Source organism: Leucopleurus acutus (assembly GCF_964270905.1).
Source record: "Leucopleurus acutus genome assembly, chromosome: 14".
Classification (NCBI taxonomy): domain Eukaryota; kingdom Metazoa; phylum Chordata; class Mammalia; order Artiodactyla; family Delphinidae; genus Leucopleurus; species Leucopleurus acutus.
In genome coordinates this window covers 19,596,096-19,619,012 of record NC_139156.1, presented here as the reverse complement: position 1 = coordinate 19,619,012, position 22,917 = coordinate 19,596,096, and positions in this window count along the sequence as shown.

The following is a 22,917-nucleotide window of genomic DNA, read 5'->3' as shown; positions in this document are numbered from 1 at the left end:
GTCGCCCCAGGAGCCGGAGCTGTCGCATCCCCGCCTCTTCCACTTCCTGTAGCAAACAATAAAGGCCATGCGTACCGTGAAAAAGAAAAGAAAAACCTATTTTGTTAGCACTTACTGGTTTTAATTAAGTTGTATAGGTTAATACCGCCTGAAAGGGGACAATCTCCAAGTTACAATCGTGAATGATAAACAGTGGTGTGAATACATCCACTTATGTTTAAAAAGAAATGCGTGTTGTGTGTATGTTTGTAATATATACCATTTATGGACGGATGCACGAATCTATGTAGAGATTTGGAGTGGAAGCCACATGTTTTCACTAATAATCCTTTTTATCCTTTTAACCATACGTATATATTTTTTCCAATTAAAAAAAACTAGTTAAAAAAAAAGATAAAGGCCTGAGACACGAAGAGGCTATGTGAATGCCAGGAAAGAACGTTCCCTGGAGGATTGGGGTCTGTAGCTGGACCCTTAAGAAAGCCCTCCTCTAAGGTGGGTTTGTGATGATTAAGAGTGGCAGTCAGCTTGCAAGAATGGAAAATGCTGCAGAGGGCAGCAGTGTGTAGCTAGAATTAAGAGGGAAGACAAACCAGAGAGGATGTACTTTTCTTTAATATAGTAGAAATCTATTAAAAACACAATGTAGTATTTGACAACTCTTATTTCAATTGTGTATTTTAAGAACTAATGCCAGGAGGATCTTCCATGAATATAAAGTAAACTTTACAGCTGTTTAAAAATTTCTCAAATAAGAACTCTTAACCCCCAAGATCAGAAAATAGGAAAATATTTTTAAGCTTCAGTATAGTTTTCTGATAGCTTTTGTTTTCAGGATTGCTTTTAATCTCTCCCTGTGTGCAACATAGATTATATTTGGAAAGAAAAGTTATACTGAATATTATTAGTTCTCACAAAGAGGTAACAGTTGTGTGTACCAGACACCATTATAAACACTACATGTATTCATTTATTTTTCACTGTGATTCTGTGTGCTTTTAAAGACAAAGCTGGAGCAAGTACAAGCTTTGACTAAGAGTGTTCCTTCAAATAGGCGTTCTGACTTACCACTTCCTTTGAAGTGTCAAAATCTTAAAATATTCTCTCTCAAATTTAATCGAGTTTATCTTCAAAAAGAACAGTATCTAAAAACCTCTAGTTCTTTAAAGCTGGTATTTATTTTATTGAACTCAGTAAGTACATAAAATTTAAAGACTCCACATTGTCATATATGCAGCTATTTCCTTTCACTACTAAAGATAATTAAAGTATAGCCACTGCCTTTGGAAATGTACCAACTCACTGCAGAGCATAAAAGTATAGAATAAACTAGTACATGTTGGTTAAATGGGAGATTGCATTCTTTAGCTTAGCTTTTACTGTATTCCTTCTTGACTAAAAGTAGCCCCAGATTTGCCTACCTTTTTTGCTATGTGTACAAATGCCTAAGGTAATGAATTAGAGATGTGTACATAGTCAAAATAACTATCTATGCCTTTTGACCTTTTTAGTCATAATAGGTGTTTTGAATGTTTGCATGGAGATTTGGTGCAGGGCAAGCTACTGGCTTTTTCTGCCTATTGAGTGTTTTGGGGTACAGTACCTTGAAAATATATCCTGAGATGACTCTTAGGTTATATCATCCACTTAAGTTTGATGGAAAAACAACCTTAAATGAATGCTGACCGATGCAGGTGCTCACCAGTCATAGCAATCCTGATTTGTTCACTGAAATCTGCATTGCCTTTCTAGTCTTAGGATGCGCATTGTCAGCTATTGTATGTTTCACGTGTACCACTAAAAAAAGAAAAAAGGATTAGTTTGAAAAAATGATAATCTAGGCTCTACAAGGATCAGAAATGGCAGAGTCATCAAAGTTCTTTAGATCTGTTTGAAAGTGGTGTTTAATAGTACTCCTACATTCTTAGTGAGATGTATTCTGAGGGCAGAAAGAACAAAAACAAAAAATCTCAAACATCACAGATTTATTTCTAATAGTACTATTAGTAATGTAATTTTAAAATTTTATGTCTACTCTAGATAAAGTGAATTATTAATAAATTTTGTTAGTTAAAACTCTAATAAGAGGAAAGAAAAAATTTAGAAAAGAAGGTTTTGGGGAAAAGCTCTCTGATGTTAAATTTGAATTTTGGAAAAGAAATCTATATATACACATATATCTTAGAAGTAATGTTACCCAGTGGAGGGTGCCCATATCTTGATATTTAAATACAATTCTCCACAAAAGAAACAGTATTTCTTGGGGGAAATGGTTGCTTTTGGGTCTTAGGCCCAGAAAGTACAATAGTACAAAGGTGAGCCTGGAACATCTTGCCAGAAAACAAGGAAGTGCCCCAAAACTAACAGGATCAAGTCAAAAGTTCACATAACCCAGCTTGAGGGGACTCCACTGGCTAAATATGAGTCAATCACGGCACCAAAAAGAATAATGACTGTGATAGATTGTCAAATCATTAAATACATTTTAAAAATCCGTAAGTCCAGAGTGATACTCAAAATCAAGGGTTGGGGAAGGGATTTTTTTTCTTTATAGATGAATGCCAGCCGATAAACATAGATGGAATTATGGAATTGGAAAAATCACCTTGTGCAGTCCCCAATAATTCAGGCAAAGGTCATCAAGAGAAGCTAAAATCCATCTTGGAAAAGGAGGTAGCGAAAAGGAGGATGTTCGCACAGTGTCAGAGTATCACTCCATATATTAATAATTATAAAGGGGAAAATATACCTTACAATGAAGAAATTCAGCAGTCACCAACTTAGCCTAGTGCTCACACTTAGCACCACTAATGGTAGAATAACCTGACTTTAGAGCCCTCTTGATTTGATGCAACGTGAAGTAACAACATTACCTATGAAGGAACCTTGCCAAAGATGCTTAACTTAAATATAATCAAGCCTTTTGACCCAACTTCCAGTTTATAGGAAATACAGGGAGGAACAAGTAAAATGACCCTGAGGGTAGAATCAGATCCAGCCCTTAATGTGGGACATAAGAAAACTGGCCTAAATTCTTCAGAAGGTCAGTGTCATTAAAAAGAGCGGGGTAAAAGATATAACAATTGAATGCAATGGGCAAATCTTAATTGGGTTTTGGTTTGGAAAAATAAAGCTATAAAAGAAAATTTGAGGACACTTTGGGAAATCTCAATATGGACTGGATATCTGATGATACTGAATCATGGTTAGTTTTATTAGGTGTGAAACTTTCTTAACTTACTTGGGAGAATGTCCTATTCAGGTATTTAGGGATGAAGTGCCATTACATCTATGACTTAACCTTCAAATAGTTCTGCCAAAAAATTATATAAAATTTTGCTAAATTCGTTGTGTGTATGTACACACACACACACATATGGAGAGAGAAAGAATTAAAACGTGGCAAAATATTTAACAGTCATTGTGGAGGATGCATGTGTTTGCTCATTGTACTAATCTTTCAACTTTTTGTTGAAAAATTATGTCTCGGAATTTTCAAAGGAAAAAGATGGAGAAGAGTGTTCATAGACTAGTTAGAATAGTTTTGGCTGGTGTTGTGCATGTTGGCGGGGAATGGTGAGGAAAGGCAGCAGATAGTTGAGGAGAAATCTAGGAGCTAGCAGTGGTTTAACAAGCTCAAAAGTAATATAGGAGATTATAAAAGCTTATGTGATTGTCAGAAACAAAAAGCCACAGAAAGCCAGATGGGTCAAGGCTTAGCAGGAAGATGTGGGCAGTGGAGGTTGAAGTAGTCACAGGAGCTCTTTGAAGGCCAGGAAGGAAAGCATGAGAAAAAATTACTTTGACTTCCCCACATGCAAGAGAGAGTGCAGTGGGCCTTGCCCTCTGATGTGGTGACAGGAGCATTTTTCATTTTTTGGTTCTGTTTGGCTTTCTTGTATAACAGCCTCCATCAGTAGTCTTAAGATGGTCTTTTACACCCAGAGTTAATTGAATTCACCTGCATCATAGCCCCTGAAAGTACCCTCCTTATCTGTGTTTCCCACCTCCCATATTCATGTTGCCTGTTTATTTATCTTAGAAAAAGCTTATTGCATAAAAAGCAGGAAAAGCCTGGTACATTCCACATCACTTTTATTGTGCAGTGGATAGATAATAAAACAATCTTTTTTTAAAAGAATACATATTATAACAAACAACCATGGGGAGTAGGGGGATATATATTCCCAAATGTAAAGAGGAAAAAGGAGACAGTTAACATGACTTTTTGCAGAAGCCAGAATGAGCCCCAGAGTTTTGCCACAGTAAGACTAGTGGTCCATAGTTTGATATGGTCACATTTAGCCAATTTATTGGTATAGTGTCAGCAGTTGGGAAAAAAAGAACTACGCAATGGAGACCTTAATGTTCAAACAACCATTAGGTGGCAGTAGGGACACAGGTATTTTTTGATGTCCGATTTCCCTCCCGCCCCCCCCACCTCAGTGATGGAGCCTTAGTGAAGGAACATTGCCGAACAGATTTGTTGGGGAAAAGACAGGGAAAAACAAACAGCCAAAAAAACTATGGTTTATAGTAACCAAGTGACGAAGGCCTGCTATTCATCTATACTCAACTCCGGTTCTTGGTTTTAATATACACATTGTACTTGCTATAATTTTTTAATAAAATAACTTTATATCCAAATTCCTTTAGATCACCGTGTTCTGTTTACAACATCTCTCTGTTGTCAGTTTTAGAACATAAGCTGAAACATAAGTAGGAAGTGTGGTTCATCTTGTTCAAGACCCAGTACATTTAATACATACATGCTTCTATAGGGACACCTTCATTCTCTGTAATTAGTGATCACGAAGGGCTCCTTGTGGTCCTGGTAGGTGTAATGGGTTGGGGTTCCTGGGAAAAGGACTCAGATTTGTGTGCAAGAGGTTTATTGGGGTATACCCTTGGGAACATCACCTGTGAGAGGTAACAGGAGCAGGATGGGGCAGAGGGAGAAAGAAGGAGCTGCAACACAGTTGCAGCAAAGGCCTCAGCCAGTCCTGTAGGAGCTCTGGAGCTGGGATGGCCCTTCAGAGATGCTCCCCACCTGAAGTCAAGGGAGCCAGGGCTTTATACCCACCCAAACCGAATAATCAGCCAATAGATATGGGCTGCCCCTGTGAAGTGGGCTAAGAGCAATTCAGCTGTAAACTCAGCCACCAACACTCCCTCCCTCTGGGAGAGCAAGCACCTCAGTCCTGAAGAGGGAATCTGGGTAGGGCACCCAGCATCCACAGTAGGGAAGAAGGCATACTTTCCCCATGGCACCCCTGTTTTTGGCACCTCTGATGCTGCCTCTCGCAGAAGCTACCCATTTTAGAAACCATGAAACAATGTCACCTTCTCATCTTGTTTTCCTTGTGTTAAAAGCTAATGGAAAAATGTCTCAGCACTTCCTGCAGGTGTTTGTTTCTAATTGATTTCTGATATATGTATAAAATGCTGTAGGAGAGCTTGCTTATGCTTAAGCATCTCAGGTACAAAGATTAAGCATTTCCATTGTTGAAGGATGCTCCAAAAATTTTTGGCACAATTGGTGATTATTTACTCTGGCACATCAAAAGCAAATAGGGCAAATTTTATAAAAAGAAAAGCCATTAAGGTAAGTTTTTTTTTTTTAAGGAGGAATAAATGATATGTTCTGAAAATAGCCTCTTTGCAGGCAGGAAATGCATGATCAACTATTTATAAATAAGGGTTTTTTTTAATTAATTTATTTTTGGGTCTGCGTTGCTGCATGTGGGCTTTCTCTAGTTGCAGCGAGCAAGGGCTACTCTTTGTTGCAGTGCACAGGCTTCTCATTGCTCTGGCTTCTTTTACTGCAGAGCACAGGATCTAGGCGCACGGGCTTCAGTAGTTGTGGTCCACAGGCTCTAGAGCATAGGCTCAGTAGTTGTGGCGCACGGGCTTAGTTGCTCCACGGCATGTGGGATCTTCCCGGACCAGGGCTTGAACCCACATCCCCTGCATTGGCAGGTGGATTCTTAACGACTGCGCCACCAGGGAAGTCCCAAGAAGTTTTTTAAACTTTCTATTTTTGCCTGATTTTGTCTTCTTTTGTATTCTGTGATACTGATGCCCTTCTTATTCTTTTTTTCCAGTTTCAGGTAAAGGAATCCTTTTTCTCCCTTATAGTAGTTTGACTAATTCTATTCACTAAATGTCTTTTGGATGTATTCCCTCTTCTCCATCCCAGTGCTGCAGACCAAGCTGTCAGCATTTCTCACCTAGCCTGATGCAGTAGCCTAAGAATGGGAATCCTTCCCTGAGATGCATCTTCCACACTTGGCTGCCAGATTGATCTTCTGGAAACACCAATCCAAGAATACTCGCACCTACTTGTCAAAATCCCATTTATTAGCCCACCATATAAGGCCATTAGTGATATGGCCACACTGACCATACTCTCCACGTATGAACCTACCCTGTTCTTTCATGCATTACTGCTTTGCCCCTAGTGTCTGTTCTACGTCACATGCCTTTCCCCACTTTCCTGCTTGGGAGAATATCTTTAATGACCCAGTTCTGATGAGACTTTGGTGACTGCTCACCAGCTTTCACAGAACTCCTTGTTTCCCATTTCTGCTCCTTTAGTGTTTTATATCTAGTAACGAACACCCTGGGCTATTGGGGTTTGGAATGGAGCTACTCTAGACATCATATCTAAGGCGCAGTGATTACATCCTGTTCTTCTTGGCATCGTCAATATTTGGCTAGGTGTGCCTGGCACTAGTAGAATTTGGTCTCCTTGAGACACATGGAGTTTGCTATCAAAAGCAAACTTTTGACAGCAGTGAACATTATATTTGACTTTGGAGAATATCCTAAAGATTTCTTGTAATTAGCATTATAATATTTCTCTGACACATGGGCATATGATATCAGTTGCCTCATAAGGTTATTACTGCAGTAACATATAAGGAGTTAATGTTTTGAAGCATTTTCTTGGTGGAGAGAATTTCTGATTAATCCTAATTAATGACATGTCCCTTTTCAGGCAGTTGAAAGTGATTTTTACATTCCTGTTTGCTGGTAAGTACATAGATAGGAAAAACAGGACTGTAATTGCTTGATTATGAGCAATCAATGTATCTCTGGTTTATTTTTTTTTCAGTGTTACTGATTAGGTGCCTAATTTGATACTTTCTCCACAGGCAGAGTGAATAGAACCAATTAACCTGACAGTGGAAGAACAAAACTCATGTAACTGAGACAAGAAAGTGACTACAATCTATAGATATATGTGGCCATTCGTCTTACGGTTTATGAAGAGAAAAGTATTGAACACAGAGCCCATGTTTGTTTACTCTCATTTTTGCTGTGACTTGTAAAGTGCCCTGAGTTAAGTCACTTTCCTTTTTTCTGTCCCATCTAAAAAAAAAATGATAACATATTTCTTGTATCCTTGTAAGACAAACAAGTTGATGTGAATAAAATAGCTGCTTCTAACAGTTTGTGAGCCCGGGTTAAATGGTGGTGGGCTTTTTTTGGTTGTAACTGATGCTCTGTCTTGTCTTACTCCATTTTTCTTTTGCATTGCTCTCAGATCTCTATTTTATGACCAAAGGAAGACATGACAACTTGCTTGACTGACAGGTAAAACAGCACACTGGACCTAGGATCTGTAGTTCTAGTGTGGATTCTGCCTCTTACTAGCTGTGAGACCTTCAGCAGGAAGACCTTAACTTTGGCCAGCCTCCATTTCCTTATCTGAGCCCTGAGACTCTGTGATTCTTAGTTTATAGGAGGTCAAGAAAGCTGACATATGATCTTCTCTGATTAATCCAGTCCATAGACAATTACTCGATATTACCCCATCTCTCCTTCCTCTGAGTTTCTACTGAAGTATATCAAGGCTACACCATCTAACCAAATTAGTCCTCTGATGGTAAGCTCTAGTAAGGCAGGGTTCACTGTATGAAATCCCATCTCATCTCCTGCCTCCCTGCCCCCACCCTGGCCAACTCCCAGATCTAGGCATTTGTTGTAGGACTCAATTAATATATGTTGGCTAAAGGAGGAAGCTCAGGGACTCTACAGCTATCTGTGAGAGTTGACTTCTTTTACCTTACAGAGGAAACAAAGGTCATTTGGCAAGAATTTCCTTTGATAACTTCTTCCTCCAGCACATACACCTAAAAATAATTTGTGTTAATTCATCCTTGAAAAGATCGAAAAAATAGGACTATATTAAAATTCAAATCATGCATACAACCAAAAGCATCATTACGAAATTAAAAACAAGCAACAGACCACAAGAAGGTATTTGCAAAAAGAAGTAACCAGAATATTTTTTAAAAATCCTTCATATCATTAAGAAAACAGACAAATAACCCGACAGAAAAGTGAAAAGAATGGGGAAGAGGAGGAAGAAGAGAAGATATGAACAAACAATTTACAAAATGACACCAAATAGCCAATAAACATATGAAGAATACTCAAACTTATGAATAATCAGAGATATATCAACAAAAACTTATCAAATGGGAGAAAATTTTAAATTTTGAATAAAAAAACCCCACTCATGCACAATTGATGGGTATTGTTTTATCCACGTTGGAGAGCAAGTTGGCTTTATCTACTGAGGGGAGACTGACATCAACAGTTGAAAAGTTAGATCTGTAGTATTTACATGGTGATATGTTCCATGGAGAAAAATAAAGGAGAGTAAGGGGATGGGTAGTGCAAAAGGAGGGCATAGGTTGTATTCATTTTACAGCAAATAGTCAGGAAAGCCTCACTGAAAAATTGACTTTGGGGCAGATATTTGAAGGGAGTAAGAATTGTGAGCCATGCGGACATCTGGTAGATCATTCCATGCAGAGGGAACAGCAAATGCAAAGACTCTGAGGTGGGAGTGTTCCAGTTTGGGACATGTTGAGTTTGAAAGGTCTATTATACATTCAAGTGGAAATGCCACAAAAGCAGTTGAATAGATAGATATATAGATGATACAGAGATAGATATCTCCCCTCACTAGAATGTAAGCTGCATGAGGGCAAGGCCTTGTCTGAGAAAAGAGCAGTGCTAGGGCAAGGACCTAGCACTGAGAAAAGAACCTGGCATGGAATAGGTGTTCAACAAATATTTGTTAAGTGAACGTTGAAGCTACTTGAATAGAAGAGAGTGAGAAGAAAACATGGATGAGGAAGGAACACTAGCATTCACAGGCTGGGTGGTAGAACAAGAGTCTGTAAAATAGACCAAAGTCCCAGCAGCCAAAGGAAGGAAATCCAAGAAAGAATAATGTCACAGAAGTCACATGAAGAGTTTCCATAAAAAAGGTGTCAAATATTGTGAAGATCAGGTGAGGTGAGAACTGCAGAGTGGCTCTCTGGTTTTGAGAAGTAGAAGAGTCTTGGTGACTTTGTGGATGACAGTCATTTTAGTCATATCGTACGTATTATGTGTATATGATATGTATGTATCTCATATGTATATGAAATAAATAAAGTAGACTTGGAGAGGAGCAGGTTTGCTGGAGGTGAGAGTGTGTGTGTGAGAGAGAGAGACAGAGAGAGAGAGAGAGAGAGAGGGAGAGGAAATAAAGGGTTTAGTTTAATTGGGGCTAGGTTAAGTGTATGGTGTCTGTTAGAGATCAGCATGGAAATACAAAGTGGGTGCTTGCATTTGTTTAACAAATATTTATTGGGCACCTGGAATTCCAGGTCTGTTAACAGCAGGTAGTTTATATTGGATTAACCCTTTTGCAAATAATAATTATAAACTCTGGCGGGGAGGGGATTATCTAAAGACATTAAAGAGTAACCAAACTAGAAACTAGAGAAGAGTTGATGCTTAGAAGGAGGGAATGGCACTAGATGAGTTTTCTGTTTGTTTTTAAAAATGATTTCTTCTGCCTAAGGGCAAGCTCCAGTCAACTCCATGCTGAGGCTTTTAGAATGTGAACAGAAACCCACAGTTTTGGTGAACTGGTTTGAAGAATTAGAAGACAGAGTTTGAAGCTATCACAGCAACTGGAAAATGTTAGTGGTCATGGAGGTATCCTAGAAAGGAGAAAACAACAGAAGAGAACTTCCAAATTCTGTGCATTAAGTTTTCCCAAACCTCTGGCTGATCTCTGAGCAATACTCATGTGAGACAGACTTCAATCAACCCAGCTAATGATGAAAGAACTGAATAGAAGTTTCAACCCTTGCCCACCACAGAGGAGAAAAACATAGTCTAACCAAGTTAACTCTTTTTTTTGTGGGAGAGGGACTTAAAAAATTTTTTATTGAAGTATATTTGATTTACAATGTTGTATTAGTTTCTGGTGTACAACAAAGTGATTCAGTTATAAATATATTATTTTCCATCATGGTTTACTATAAGATATTGAATATAATTCCCTGTGCAATACAGTAGGAACTTGTTGTTTATCTATTTTATATATAGTAGTTTGTATCTGCTAATCCCAAACTCCTAATTTATCCCTCCCCCACCCCCTTTACCCTTTGGTAACCATAAGTTTGTTTTCTATGTCTGTGCCATCTGTTATGTTATGTGAGAGGAACATAACAGAAACCATAGTCTCTACAATGTATCATTCACATTGTGCAAGCACAATCTAAAATTAGAGACAATCAAAGAAACATAAAAGTGGAACCATGTTCAAGAGAAAAGACAATCAATGATGCAGAAGTTGGGATTAGGAGACAATTATTTTAAAATAGCTATTTTAACTGTTCAAGGACATAAACAAAGATATACTCATAATGAATGAATAGACAGGAAACCTCAGCGGAGGAACAGAAACTATAAAAAGGAACCAAAAATTCTGGATGTGAAAAATACAATATCTGAAATAAAAACTCACTCAATAAGATTAACAGGTGACTGGAAATGTTAGAAGACAGAGTCAGTGAACTTGAAAATAGATCAAGAGAAGTGATCAAAAACTGAAGAGAGAAAAAAATGTTGAAAAAATTTAATAGAGCCTCAATGACCTCTGTGTCAATATCAAAAGTTCTAACATGGTTGTAATTGTCACCCCCCAAAGAAGATGAGAGAGAAAATAATTCAGAAAAAAATTTTTAGAAAATAGCGGTTAAAATTTTTCCAAATTTGATGAAAGACTTGAAATTACAGATTCAGGTAGCTTAGTAAATGCCAAGCAGAGTAAGTAAATTTAAAAAACAGGGCTTCCCTGGTGGCGCAGTGGTTGAGAGTCCACCTGCCAATGCAGAGGACACAGGTTCATGCCCCGGTCCGGGAGGATCCCGCATGCTGTGGAGCGGCTGGGCCCGTGAGCCGTGAGCCATGGCTGCTGAGCCTGCACGTCCGGAGCCTGTGCTCTGCAACGGGAGAGGCCACAACAGTGAGAGGCCCGCGTACCGCAAAAACAAACAAACAAACAAACCATACATAATACTCAAACTGCTAAGAGCAAAAGATTCTTAAAAATACAGAGCACCTAGTGTGTGCTAGGCCCTGGAATAAAATAATGCACAAAACAGTTGTAGTCCCTCTACTCAGAGCCAATACATTTTTAACTGAGAAAACATTTTTAGGTATCAATTGAGCATTAGCCAGATTAGCCACTGATCACCCACATGTCTAAAATGGAATTTATCTTCTTTTCTCCAGTGTTGCTTCATTTCTTATATTTCCTTTTTCAAGAAATGATGTCACCTGCCACATCCTCCTGAGGGAAGCCTGGAGTCCCTCTGGGCTCATCCTTTCCTTTCTTCTCTACCTCAGTGGGACACCAACTCCATTAATTATACCAAATCTCTTTCCCCCTCACAGCTGCTGTCTTAGTTCAATCCCTTATCATTCAGAGCTTGGAAGGCTACTACATTGTCATCCTGCTCTTTCTTCTTTCAGCTGCCAGAATCATTATTTTAAGCCCCAATTCTTATCAGCCCAAGGAGAGAAACTTTGTACACATGCTTAGGTAAGGAGACCTGAGGGTACTGAGGCATATTGGGGCTTATTTTCCCACCAAGAGGATAACTTGGGCTAAGTGTTTCACCTCCTTAGGTGATCACCTCTTTGTATGATTGCTAGCACATGGGTAGACCAGCTGAATTAAACTAGGAGAGTGGTCTTTTTCAGTGAAACTGGTTTTGTACTCTCCCCAGTTATACATGATTGACTACCCTTATTTACTTTTTAAATCACTTTTTGTGGAATAGTATTCATGCCCATCATTTATATTCCTTGGGTCTTTGCTTCTAACCTAGATTTCGTAGGCCCCCTTATGTCTATCTAGAATGGGTTTAAGCAATTCATTTGCCAAAACAAGGTCCAAATTTCTCCAAAATATTATCTTTTGCTTGTAATCACTTTCGGCTCATCAGCATTTTTGATTTCAGATCCACCACGAAGAGAAGACTATGGCATTGACACTAGGGAAATGGTTCTCTCTGAACTTAGACCAGCTCAAACTAGGAAAGATAGAACCTGCAGAAAGATTTGGCTCGCCCAGCTGAACAGGGGTGAGTCATCTTTAACTCCGTAGGGATACCTCCCCTACTGCGTCGCCCCTACCTGAGCTGCCTTCCCTCATATTCCTGCTCTTGCTTCTGCTCCATCTTCTATCTTCCAACGTGGTTGGGTGCAGGACTGGAACCAGCTCTTACCTCTGCCCTCACTGGCTTATGCCAGTCCTCTCTTCTGTGGCCTGGTGTTCTCTTTCTAGGAGCTCCCAGACAGTAACCATTCTCTGGTAAAGTTTATAGTATGACACCTACTTGAAAAGTATACACATATTCTATTTATTTCATTGCCGAAGCTAATTACCACATTAATACATTCTGTAAATACCTCTCCTACCGAGAGTTCTCACCCTGAACCCATTGAATAATAACATAGGAAAGGCTCTTGAAACCTGGGAGAGGAATATTCCTCAAGAGCATCCAGCCCAAGACGCACATGGCAAGTCTGTTGCCAACTCCCTATTTCTGAGAAACTCCTTTAGCATGCAGGAGACCCCGTTAGAGTTCACTAAAATGCAAGTTAGATGCAACAGAAGTCGTAAAAACAAAGGTATAAAAAAGAAGGAGAAAAAGTTGTTACAAACAGTGAGTAATGATAGCGTTTTTTAAAAAATCAATATATGTCCACATACTTCTATGCATGAGGTGCGTCCATCAAAGTGAGTGGGTGATATTTGTCCAAACCCGGCCGAGTGAGCCAGTGCAGCATGACTCACCTTCTGTGCTATCAGTAAACTGCCAAGCCTCTTGCCTGGAGTTAACAAATAAAAGAAACTCTACTCTGAATATGTCACTAGCTGAATCTTTAAATGTAATCCAATTACCAGTCCACTTACAAACTTTCTCCATATTCTTCAGGTTGTTTCTAATCTTCCTCCTAATCACTTCTGCAGCCTGGCTGGATTTTATTGGGTTTATCTTAGTTTGCTTTGAGAAGGGATTGAAATGTCTCCTTCTCTAAGAAGATCATTGTGTATCCACGTGCCCCCCCCACCTCACAACAGGTTGGGTAGAGCAGAAAGGTGATCTCATAGGGTTTTTCCACCCAATTATTCTGATTTTTCAAACACAAATATATGAAAGCCCCAATCGTTGCCTCTTAAAATCCCCTTTGTGCTCAAAGAGGAAGCTTGGTGAATAGTTTCAGCAAAGTATCAGGAATATCAGATAGCACTGATTCACCCAGTTCTGGAAACAAACCTCAGTTTCTTCAATCACTGGTTCAAGATGAGAAAACTCTAAAAATGTGAAAACTTCCCTTTGTCATGTACTAATATGGTAACAAACCAGAGATCAGCCTGTCCTCTGACAAACATGACACATGAATTTGACAAGTGTTCCATCTTGTTCCACCCCAGCTCATGCTGTGCCCTTCTGGCTACATGGCTCCCCGTGTTCTCTATTCAAGTCTTATTCATCTTTGGAGGTCCCACTCTCTCCCAGTAACCTTCCCCAATTTACTGGCTTAGAGGGAGATTTTCCTCCCCTAAACTCCTCTGGCACATATGTCAGAATGTTTTAATTGGCATTTAGTTGATTTCCAGTGTAGAGATTGTGCTGAATTCTTATTCTCACACCTATGGGGTGCTGGTGCTTTACTTATAGCGCTGGTGTGCAATGTTGACTGGGCATCAGAATCACCTGTGCAGCTTTTAGGAATTACAAATGTCTGGGTCTCACAACAGAGTTTCTGAATCAGACTCACTACTTAGGTGATTCTGATTTACCCCTGGAATGAGAACTACCACTTTGCCATCATTGTAAGGATTACATGAGCTAATATGTGGACAGGCACTTTTTAAAAAAAAAAACTATAGACTTTCATTACAAATTATGACTTGAAGTGAATGCTATGGCTGCTCCCTAGCCCCACCTTTAGCCCTTAGACCCGACTCCCTTCCTTTCTAACAGAACCTCTGTATGTTCAGAGGGCCACCCCTCCTCAACACAGTCCCCTTACTTCAGAGGAAGCCCACCCCATCCTCACTGTGTGGTGAGGGGCTGAACGGTCTGAGGCTAAGTCCATGGTTCAGGAATGGGTGTGTGACCCAATTCTGGCCATTGAGAAGCAAGAGGAATGCTGAAGACTTTGGGAAGGGTCTTCCTCTTTACTCTTTCTTCCGCTATTACCTTAGTTGTTACTGGCAGCCACCCTATGGTCTTTCTCTCTCCCTCCCCTCTCTCTTTTCCAGAGGAGAGAAAAAAGTTTAGGATGAAACTGTGAAAAATCCTGGATCCTTAATGGTGGGACAACAAACCTGAGTTGATCGAAATTTGTCCTTCCACTTACGTGAAACAATAGATACCTAATTGTTTAAAATGGTTCTGTTACTTGTAGCTGAAATATCCTCCCAGGTATACTTGTTTTCATTCCTTCGATCCCAAGTATCACCTGGAGCAATGCCCTCTTTAGTAAATGCTCAATAAGCATTTGTTGAATGAATGAATGAATAAGCACATACGAGTGCCTATATATGCCAAATACTGGAGATATAGTAACTAAACAAAGTCCCTGTCATCATGGATCATTTTGTATTCTGGTGGGAATAAAACTGCATTTGTGGGTCAGGTTAGCAGCTTCTCTACAGAAACAAGCTGTATGTTTCCACTTTGTAAGGAGATGGGTTCAACCATCTTAGTTAGAAGAGGAACACTTGTGCCAAAGGGTCACTGCTCAGGAATTCACCTGACCACAAGAGTGACTTTCTTTTCTTTTCTTTTTTAATTATTTATTTATTTTTTGTTGCATTGGGTCTTTGTTGCTGTGTGCAGGCTTTCTCTAGTTGCGGCGAGCAGGGGCTATTCTTTGTTGTGGTGCATGGGCTTCTCATTGCGGTGGCTTCTCTTGTTGTGGAGCACAGGCTCTAGGTGCGCAGGCTCAGTAGCTGTGGCTCACAGACTCTAGAGCGCAGGCTCAGTAGTTGTGGCACATGGGCTTATTTGCTCTGCGGCATGTGGGATCTTCCTGGACCAGGGCTCAAACCCATGTCCCCTGAATTGGTAGACGGGTTCTTAACAACTGCACCACCAGGGAAGCCCCAGAGTGACTTTCTGAAGTTAAAGAAAAAGGAAATGACAAGTGGCATCATGAAGAATACTTTGTTCCCAAGTTTATGATTTAGAGGAAAAACTACAGTTCTCTTATCACTATACCTCAGCCTCAAAGCATAAGACAGGTCATTGCAGAGGACCAAATGGGGAGTAACAATCTGAAAGGGTTAGGAAAATGTAATTTTAATAAATGAATGGAATTTGGAGAAGGGAAACCAATGACCTACCTCAGTAGGTAGGTCATGAGTGATCAGCTCATCTCCGAATCTTCCCTCTGTGTGAATGCAAGCCAAGGGAGGATGTCTTCCCCTTAGAGATTGTCCAGTGCCAGTTTAAACTGGGGATTGGCCTTCCTTAGAGATATTTTAGTATAGGATAGACTCTCATTTAAGACCACCTTAGATGTATTCTTTGTGTATGTTATAGGATGACCTCATTCATTTTCTGGGGTAGTGAACGTTGGTGCGGTGAATGCAGCCATCATTGAAGATTAAGGAAGGAACCACCTGGTGAGGGAAATGACTGATGTGAAAGCAGACTTTGGGCAGCAACAGGCCTAATGATTCATCTAGCTGGTCAGAAAACAAATTCAGAGGGATCACATAGGAAGGAGCAGTCCGGCAAAATGAGTTGAGGGGCAAAATCAGAAAGATTAATGATGATGCAAAGCAAAGGTAAACACTCTAGACCTATGGAGATGAGGGCTTCAGGGAGCAGGTGTCATTGAAGCCTGACACCAGGGAAATAAGAGTCAAGGACATTGACGCTAAGGTTCTGAGGTCAGGTCTTAGTAATTAAACTCAGCACCAGCTCACAGACAGGAGACTGACAAAGCATAACCCCTGCCGGGATAGAAAGTGTCACATAGACCTTGTGAGATAAGCTGTGGTCAGTGCTGTGTAAACGTTCAGTGGGTGAATGAGCTCACCAGGCTGTCATATAAGATGGTGGCGATCAGACAGTTCTTCATCCTTACGCTCTAAAATTGTAGGTTCTTCTGGAACTGGCAAAAATTTCAGTTCTCTGAAACAAAAAGACCACTGTAATGGACATCTTCCCCCCCGCCCCCCCCCCACCAGCTTGCATCTCTTCCCCTGGTGATAGCATTGCAGTTTCCTTTGGGAGACCACGCCTCCTTGGCTCTCAGGTGATGTCAACTCCCAATCACACTCTCCCATCTAGGAGTGGGTGAGTGACTTGGTTTGACTAATTAGCATATTCCATCCCTCTAGACACAGTGATTGGTTCAGGGAAGGCACGTGACCCAAGTTGGTTCAATGAAAGTCAATTCTGAGATTTTTGCTGGGACTCCTGGGAAGAGGCAGTTCTCTTTCTGCTGGGGCTCCCGAGCTGTACAATGTAGAATGTAAGCACAGAGCTGGCAGGAGCCACTTCATGGAGAGGACTTGCCTGCAAATGGAACCAACCCAGAGGCAAAGAGAGCTAAGAGTGGAAGAGGGAGGGAGAGATTGAAAGACAATTATTCGGATGATATAATTTGAGTCTCTGGAACCAGCTGTGCCTGAAGACAGACCTAGCCTTTTCTGTTACAATTAAGACATCCTGAATTGGGTTTCTGTTACTTGTGACTTATTATTTATCATTGAAATGATAAATAATGGAGACCATATTATGATAAATAACTTTGCTTCCCCATCCTTTCAGATGAGTTGATGAGATCCAGCCAGTCAACTTATGTTGTGCTTTCTATTGCCAAATACTGTTCTGAGCACTAGGGATACAGCCTTGAATAAAATACAGTCCTTGCCCTCAAGAAATTTGCCTTCTAGCAGGAGGAGACAGCCATTAAACAAGTCAACAATAAATAAGAAAAGTTTAGGTATAGATAAGAGCTGTCAAGAAGATTAGATAGGATCGTGAGTAGGAGAGGCCATTTTTAGTGAGGGTAACCAGGGAAGGTCTCTTGGAGGAGAAGGTGACATTTGAGCTAAAGTCATAATGTTAAGAAGAGACAGCTGTTCAAAGATTGGGGAATAATGCTCCCAGCAGAAAGAAGAGCAAATATAAAGGCCCTCAGACAGGAGCAAGACTGACCTGTTCAGGGGATGGAAAGAAGGTGAGGGTGGCTGTAGTGTCCCGAGTGATGGGACAAGTGGAGGGAAGTGGGACTAAAAAGGGACTAGTTTGGGACAGACCCCTTGACCTTGTGAGAGTTTGGGTTTTATTCTGGATGCAATGGGCATTCACTGGAGTGCTATCCGGACCTGACTTACCTTTTAAAAACATTATTCTTATTGTCGGGTGAAGTTTGGACTAAAGGAAGACAAAAGGGAAGTAAGAAAGACCCATTAGGAGATAATGCAATGGTCCAGGCAAAAGATGATGGAGGGGCTGTGAACTAGGGTTGGAGCAGCAGAGATGGAAATGCAGAAAGGTAATTGTATTTAGGATACATTTTGGAGGCAAAGCCAATAGGGTGTATGAATGGATTAGAAGTGAGTTATGAGGGAAGGAGATGATTCAATATGATGACTAAGTTTTAGCCTGAGTACCTAGGTGGATTATGGTGCCATGTACAGAAATGAGAAAGCCACGTTGGGGAGATTTGGGGTAGGAAAGGATCCATAGTTCTGTCTCAGCTGTGTGAGACATCCAAGTAGAGATGCCAAGTGAGCAGTTGGCTAGCCATATCTGGAGTTCAGGGGAGATGTTTAGTCTGGAGATGTTTATGTGCAAGTCATAGACATATAGATAGACTAGATGAGTTCACCCAACTAAAGAAGAGAAGAGAGATGGTCAAAAACAGAGCCCTGGGCTCTGCACCATTCAGAGGAGGAGATAAGGAGCAAAGGAGAATGAAGAAAGGCCAGTGAGGTAAGAAGAAAACCAGACAAACACGATGTTACAGAAGCCTAGATAAATGTTTCAAGAACAAGACAGATGTCATCTAAGTTGAATGCTGCCCAGAGGTTGACTAAAATGAGGACAGAGCACCGACTGTTGGCTTTGGCAAGATGACCCTGTTAAGGGACCTTTCAGTGGAGGGATAAGGGTGAAAGCAAAGAGAAGAAAGCCAGAGGAAAACACCCAGGTGGTGTTTAAGGCTTGCTGGCCAGTTCTAGACATGTGGAATGTACTGACAAGCCTTTGTTAGGGATAGACTGTCTTCTTTTTTTTTCCAAGAGTCAAATATTTTTAAAGTTTATTTTTAGTTTACATACAATGAAATGCACATAGCTTAGGTGATGACTTTCTTTTATTGAGGTAGAATTCACGTAACATAAAGTTAACCATTTTAGAGTGAACAATTCAGTAGCATTTAGTACACCACCATGTTGTGCAACCATCACCTCTATCTAGTTCCCTAACATTTCCCTCACTCCCAAGGGAGACCCCATACTCCTTAACGGGTATGGGGGTGTCCTTTGGGGATATGCTCTTTTTTTGGCTAACCCACATGTGGAATCTTAGTTCCCTAACCAGGGGTCAAACCCGTGCCCCCTGCAGTGGAAGCGCAGAGTCTTAACCACTGGACTTCTGGGGAAGTCCCGGGATATGCACCATTTAATGCACTCCAAGAAAGCAGATTTGTTTTTTAGCTCTGAATAGCTAAAATCCACATAAAACAGTTCTTTATTGAAAGGACATTGGCCAAGCCAAAGTAAACTATTGTGTAAGAAGTCAGGATTGTGGTTACCCTTGAGAAGGAGAGAGTTTGTAGTGAGTGGAGGGAGAGCATCAGGGGGGTTTCTGGGGTGATAGAGATAGTCTGTTTCTTGACCTGGGTGCTGGTTGTGGAACCAAGCATGACCCTGTGGGACTCCTGGGCCTGGAAGCCTTTCTGTTTCCCCCGTTCCTTGTTTGTAGGGAACAGACCCCAGCCTCCCTGACCTTCCCTGAGTTCCAAAGGGAAGATTCCAACAGTTGCTAATCAGGGAAGGGACGGGATGCAGAGACAAGGGAGGAACAGCCCAGAAACAATAGTGCAGCCTTGGGGCAGGGTCCTGGTTCCTCCTCAAGTGATACACATAGCTTTAAGCCCTTTATAGAATGAAACCCGAACAAATGGAATATGTCAGCATTCTTCAGAAGACCACCAGAGACCAGATTAAAGGAACCAGAGAAACTCATCAAAATATTACCTGAGACCAGATCAGAGTCTGAGCCCTGCACACACTCTAACCTTATCAGCAACCCCACCCTTGAACTATTGCTATAAAACTCCTCACCAAATCCTCCCGGGTTGGGACACACAGTTTTCGAGGGCAGGAGCCTGCTGTGTCCCCCTTTGCCTGGCAAAGCAATAAAGCTATTCTTTTCTACTTCATCCAAAACTCTTGTCTCCAAGATTCGATTCGGCACCAGTGCACAAAGGCCAAGTTTTCGGCATCAGCTGCATGGATGTATTCACTTAACAATAATTATTCAAGCTGTACAGTTATAATATGTACACTTTTCTGTATGTATGCTTCAAGTTAATTTTTAAAAATAGATAAGGAATCAGGATGACTGGGCTTTAGCTCCAGCCTGGAGGTGACTAGCTGTGTGATACTAGGCAAGCCACTTAACCTCTTTGGAACTCAGGTCCCCTCACCTGTAAATGAAGAGGATTGAGCCAGATGCCCTCCAAGGTGCCTTCTACCCAACATGGTTCCACATGTGGTTTCCTCTGTTTGAAGTAGGGCACCTGTGCTGCTGAAATCAGCCTGGAACCTTGCTGAACTTGGCAGAGAGGGAGCTGGGCCTTTTTTACGTTCCTCCTTAGTAATTAGGCGGCTGGATGTTCAAGCATTATTGTTATTTTAAAAAATCAATTAGCTGAATAAGAAAATGCCATTGAGACAAACGTTGGTTTTTCTCCCTAGCATGATTCCAGCTGGGTAGGAAGATAATGTGGTCAAATCCAGAAGGGAAAAATACATTTCTGATATATTGGAACTAATCCATATATTTAAAACTGCATATGGGACTTCCCTGGCGGTCCAGCAGTTAAAACTTCACCTTCCAATGCAGGGGGTGCAGGTTCGATCCCTGGTCAGGGAGCTAAGATCCCACATGCCTCACGGCCAGAAAACCAAAACATAAAACAGAAGCAATATTGTACTAAATTCAATAAAGACTTTAAAAATGGTCCACATCAAAAAAATCTTTTAAAAAAAAAAGCTGCATAGGAGAAGATGGAGGCTTTTAATTTTTTTTTTTTTTAAGTTTTGTAGGGGAAGAAGCTTCGCACACTTACTTGTGATTTGTACCCACTGCTGCATTATTAGCAAGCCACTGGCTCTGGCAATGACCACATCCCTATTTCCTCCTTTTAGAAAAAGTTTAGTTAAAAAAAAAATGCTTCTAGGACATCTGGAATGTTATCAATCAGTATTCCTATCTCTGGGATTAAACCTGGAGAGTCTACGAAACAAATTAAATGAAACAAACATTTTTTCCTATACTCCTCTTGTTCATTATTCCAATAACTGCATTTAGCTAGCCAAGCAGAAAATATGATATTGTTGTGTTTGTTTAAAGCTTTTTTCTGAAGATTACCTGGTCTGTGTCCTGCATTAACCAGGTAACTCTGGGCCAGTTTTTGCTTGTTTGTTTGTTTTGGCTGTGTTGGGTCTTCGTTGCTGCATGCGGGCTTTCTCTAGTTGCGACGAGTGGGGGCTACTCTTCATCGCGGTGCATATGCTTCTCATTGTGGTGACTTCTCTTGTTGTGGAGCACAGGCTCTAGGCGCACAGGCTTCAGTAGTTGTGGCTCATGGGCTCTAGAGTGGAGGCTCAGTAGTTGTGGCACATGGACTTACTTGCTCCTTGGCATGTGGGATCTTCCCAGACCAGGGCTCAAACCCATGACTCCTGCATTGGCAGGCAGATTCTTAACCACTGTGCCACCAGGGAAGTCCTGGGCCAGTTACTGAAATTTCCTGAGCCTTAGTTTTCCTTTCTGTGAAAGAAGATACTGTTAGTACCCACCTCAGGGTGTGTGTGTGTGTACACGTGTGTGTATGTATACGTGTGTGTGCATATGCACACAGGCAAATTCGTTTACATAACCCATGGAAAATGCTTTGCTCAGTGCCCAACATATAACAGGCACTCATTAAATATTAGGTGTTTTTACTCTGGGGAAGAAGAGGCGTTCTTATGTCTGTGGGGAAGGAGCAGGGCAGGGTCAGGCAGCAGAAAGTGGATCTGACCATTTTCCTTTTGTGTGGCCTTGGGGACTCCTGCCCCCAAGGGCTCTTGGCCACTGTGGCTCTCACAAGACCCCAGCAAGGCCTTTAGACTTCTCTGTGCTTGTCAGTTTTTAGTCCCTGCTTGTTGCACTTTAGAACCACAAATAGCCCTGGAGAGAGGGAGTCAGAAGTTCTGGGAGTAATGTATGGTGACCACACCCATGCCACCACAGCTGGTGACAACAGGCCTTTAGCATAATGGAAGGCATTTGGGGATCTATTTTTCTCTCACTGCGCAGAGCATTACTCACCTCACTCCTCTGTGTCACAAGGAAGGAGGAAGGAGGGGGACACGATAAATTGTCAAGGATGAGTCAAGTTTCGACAGAGCATCTTTGCTCAGAAGGCAGTGACTGCTGTTTCTTTTGCATTCCTGAGATTCAAATTGCAAAGCAAGTCCCAAACTCCTGTTTCTTTCTTCTTCTTCCTCTTTTTTCGTCCCCAGGGAAGGACAGCAACTGGAACTGTATTTTGATTGTGTTCTTTCTAGGTTAGAGATTGAAGGAAAATGATACTTTCAGAGCAGGCTTCTTTAGGGCCTCTGTGATTGTGTGGTTTTTTTAAAAATATATTTCTATTATACTTTTTTTTCTTCGTTTTTCAGCCATGCCACACAGCATATAGGATCTTAGTCCCCTGACCAGGGGTTGAACCCATGCCCCCTGCAGTGGAAGAGCAGAGTCCTAACCACTGGACCACTGGGGAAGTCCAGGGCCTCTGTGATTCTTGATCACAAACGCAGGCTGGTTCTTTGCCGCCTCAGCCTCTCACCTTCTGTTAAGACATCAACTCCCATCTTAGCTCTTCTGCCCTTCCTTCCCTTCTAGCAGTGGCCACGATCATGCAATGGTTTCTCAACTGGCTCTAGATTAGAGATGAGCCTGGAGAACTTTCTCTTTCCCGCAGGTGTACCACCTAATCGCTGCTGTGTTCATTTCAGGTAAGAGGCTGGTTGATTCCTACATAGGCGTAAGTGCCTCTTCCTATGGTTCTGATGTCCCTATAAAGCGCTCTCTTCTCAGGGTAGCAGGAGGTCTTTCCCCAGGAGGTATCAAGAGAGAGGAATACTAAAGGGAAGGAAGAGATGTAATCAGTTTTATGATCATTTGGTGTTTAAGCTAAAGGATTTTTCTCATAACACGTTGTATTTGCATATATTTTCTTATTTCCATGGTACAAAGCAATGGAAAGATCGGAAGGAAGATAAGGGATAGGGTCAAGTTC